This window comes from Vigna radiata, chromosome 8 (genome assembly GCF_000741045.1).
Source record: "Vigna radiata var. radiata cultivar VC1973A chromosome 8, Vradiata_ver6, whole genome shotgun sequence".
Classification (NCBI taxonomy): Eukaryota; Viridiplantae; Streptophyta; class Magnoliopsida; order Fabales; family Fabaceae; genus Vigna; species Vigna radiata.
In genome coordinates, this window is record NC_028358.1 from 4,275,750 (window position 1) to 4,279,669 (window position 3,920).

Sequence of the window (3,920 nt, forward strand, 5' to 3'; positions counted from 1 at the left end):
ACAACTATCCTACAACAACCCATACACCGAAAGCGCATCCAGTAATCTTATGTTTTCGTCGTCCAGGATCCAATCAACTACATATTGCTTTCTAAAAGGAAGCAATTCCTCCTGAAATGAAAACATTGATATTGTCAGATCAACCCAATCATCAAACAATAATGAAAATCATATTATGACTTACATTCGTGTACAGTGGCATACTATTCCCATTGTATTTATCCTCTCAATCCCAAATTTCCATAGCTTTTAACATTATAATTGCACAGTCATGTCTGAAACAATATAAAGATAAAATCAACCACTTTTGACAAATCACATCACCTAAATGGTGTCATCGCAATTCGTTGTACATGGTCTTTTCTTAGAAAACGATTCATTTCAATAACAATTGATGAATCCATAGAAGTACGAACCCTCCACTACAAAAGATAACGACAACATTATTTTTACTAACCATAAAAAATCACAACTATAACTAATACCTAAACTTCAACTTACCTTAGGGTTACCGGACGCCATTTCAACTGCACAATAAATCAATGGTACATTAGGGTTCACAACACACAAAAACCTAACATCAAAGAACAATAAAACTATGATTCCACCCAAAACAAGAAACAAAGCAACATAGCAAAACACACCCAAAACGCCAAACGCGAAAGAAAACGTAAAAGGGAACAAACCCAAAACGCCAAACACCAAACACACCCAAAATGCGAAAGAAAACTTACCGTTACAGAGTTAATGCAAAATACCACTTTTCCTTGAGATGACACCTTTCGATGAACAAAGCCACCCGAATGGAGAGACGAAGGATGCTCAGAATGGGAAAGACGCGAATGGGATAGGCGAATGGAAAGAGGCCGAATGGGAAAACCAAATGGAATAGGACAATGGAGACAGGACAAATGGGAACAAATAGAAGAATGGGAGAGAAGAACAGTGCTTAGAACGAAACTCAAAGAAGATGAAAAATGAAACCGCCAAATTCAATTTTCATACCATCAGATTTCCAATTCTACCCTTCTGTGCTTTTTCAAATGGAATTATTTAATGTTATTCAGTCATCCAATACAAATTTGACACGTCACCGGTGTCAAATTTGTGTCAAAACATGGTGTTAAACAAACATTTTCCTATTATAATATATGAGTATTTCTTTCTGCTTCATTTAAATTCACATCTTCATCTCTAATAATAAGAAATCAATCAATATTTTTATCTCAAGAGCTTTAAGCTAAAGCGACAACAGAGTTTGTAAGGTCTAATATGACTAATCCCACCCCCATCTCAAATTAATGTTTACCATTCATATTCCACCATTTAAGTTGACAGATTAATTAGATACAATAATTTAAATTATAGTTAAATATAGATAGTTACCCAGATTTTATTTTAAATAAAATAAATTAATTTATTAGAAAAAAGTTATCCTATTAAAATAAAACAAAATTTAAATATAGTTTAGTCATGTGTTGTTGCCAATCAAACTAACATTAATAAATTTTGAATAAGTCTGAGTATTAATGAAATTTTAATTCAATATTTGTATTCGAATGTTAAATTCAAATGTTTTTATCCATTTTAACCCAAATTTTAACCAAACCAAAAATATACACATATTTTTTGTAATGTAGCTACAAGTTAGCCGTTAGCAGAGTGACATGTAGACCTATCACCCACATTATAGGACTTGACGTTAGTTTTATGGTTAAAAATAGAAGTCTATAGAACAAAAAAAAATTATTAAAAAAGTTTACAGAATCATATATCTCTCAAAATCTTGGGGATAGGACCAATCTATAAGCTTTGCTAAGATGAAAAGGAAATATAAACTCATTTAAACTTATCACAAGTAAAAATTAAAGTGATTAAGAAGAACTGGTCTGCCAATGAATAATCAAGTAACCTATCAAACTAGCCTATGAAATTGCAAATAAAAATTCAAAACCACTATACTACTTTACATCCTAAAAATAGCAAATGGAAGGTGAACTATGATAGCGAATCTGCAAATGAAACTAACGAAGCTTTCACTTCATTCCAAAGGGGATGGGTGAAGTCTACACTAGATATGGATTTCTTCAAAAAGGATGTTCACGTGATAAATAAGATAAGTGTATTATCCACTAAAGATCCATTTTGTGACAATTCCAAAACAAATTTCTCCGAACAAACCAGACCAATTAAGACAACAGAGATGAGATTAAACTTGCAGTTGTATGCAAATTAACCACAAACATGATGATGTATACATATAATAGTATAGTAATCATATTAATGATAATAAAGGTTTTATGCTATCTGTAAAAACCAGAAGCAGCAAAATTTTACAACTGCAACTTTTCTCTCGGTTTGATGGTTGCTCTTAGAGATTCTTTCATGATCACGGTGAACTCCCACTTTCTCCCAACCCCAGTTATGTCTGCTTCCTCATTGAGTAGTATGAGGTGTGAGAGTATTTAAGTTTTCAGTTATCCTTTCTTAACAACTAGCTTTTAAGGTTAGAATTCCACAAGTGCTATAGTGTTTGTCAAAAGCTCACAGATTAAAACCCAAATTTACATGTAATCACAATCATGCTGCTCCCTTCCTATAACAGATGGAATTTTGATAACCTAGTGCAAAACGAAGAAACTTACACTTTCATCTCAAAAGTTGCAAGACAATGTTCTGAAAGCTCTATTAAATTGAGGGAGAACATTGGTAATCAGTTCTTGAAACAAGCAAGAATTTATTTATTTTTTTATTTTCCCTGTTTCGCTTGTAATGGAAACATTTTTTCTGATTCAACAATTTAATGCGGAAAAAAGTAGGAAAAATCTATAAGAAAACAGAAATTTGCTAAGTTGCATTTCAAAACTCCAGCAGCAATACCTCAGCTCATAACTTTATGTGAAACTTGAAGTATGGTTAATGACATATGAGAAGAAACCATGCTAAGGAACCCCAAATTAAAAATACACAAAAAAAAAAATTATTATAAGGACACACAAACATAACAGTAATTATTGTGAATAATAGGGATATCCTTAATCATAGAGATCTGGTTGTCCAGGAGTTATTATTATGCTTTCTAAAATAGCTTCCTAGCCTTGTATATATGGATTGTATTCTCAGCATAATAATAATTACAGCCGTCAAAATGGGTCACAACCCGTGAATCAATCCAGCTCATTACGGGTTCAGGTCGGGTTAGGTTTGAAAAAATTGAATTTTTTTATGCGCATCAGATTTCAACCCAGCTCATTTAAATCCGGCTCATACGGGTTGAACCCGTGGTGGGTCGAATTGGCCTGCCAATCCACCTACCTAATTTTATTTTTTAAATCTATTATTTTATTTATGAAACCCTAAAAAATAAAATACTCTCTTCACTCACTGTATATACCAAAAAAGTAACATTTGCTCTCACATTTGGATTATATTGTACTTTTTATTATTATTTTGAATTGTCTTCAGTTTAACATCATTTTTTGGGAGTGGAATTTGTTTAAATTTGAATATAGAAAGTTTGTAATTTTTTTATATTAAAAAAATTGTAATTAAATGGGCTAGTGAGCCAACCCGTTTACCCACCAACCTGTGGTGGGTCGAGCCGGGTTCAGATTTTTCGGGCTTGCTAATAAATGAGCCGGGTTGGGTTGACTCACTAAGTGATCAACCCGTGGTGGGCCTGGCCGGGTCGAGCCGGGTTACCCGTTTTGAAGGCTCTAATAATAATATAAGATTCCATCCTAAATTGTGAGAATTGGTAATCAAATTTACTTGTGAAACTATCGCAATAACAATATCATCTCTTGTAGCTATATTTTCCTTAGAAGGATTATCGTTTCTTGTTTTGTGCTTGTACCGTGGTGCATAATGGCCCGAATTTCCACACATAAAGTAATTTCCCTTCTTCTTAAAAGTGGAGT